Here is a 211-nt window from a genome sequence, read left to right as displayed (position 1 = left end):
AATTCTCTATCAAGTTAAATTTTATTATTATAAGACGATGGGGGTGGTGGTGGGATTTTTTAATTGAGTAATAGTAACTTTAATCGTATACAAATTTACTTTTTTAAAAAAAGGTAAAAAAAGCGCTAAACGTGCGTGCTTCTCGTGTGGAAACCACCATTTGGGCCGGTTTCACCAACGTCATTACTTAATCGGCCGTGGAACTGATGAC

This window comes from Trachymyrmex cornetzi, unplaced genomic scaffold, assembly GCF_001594075.2.
Source record: "Trachymyrmex cornetzi isolate Tcor2-1 unplaced genomic scaffold, Tcor1.1 scaffold107, whole genome shotgun sequence".
In the NCBI taxonomy this organism is placed as follows: Eukaryota; Metazoa; Arthropoda; class Insecta; order Hymenoptera; family Formicidae; genus Trachymyrmex; species Trachymyrmex cornetzi.
The sequence above is the reverse complement of the archived record's forward strand: the minus strand, read 5'-3'. Positions refer to the sequence as shown.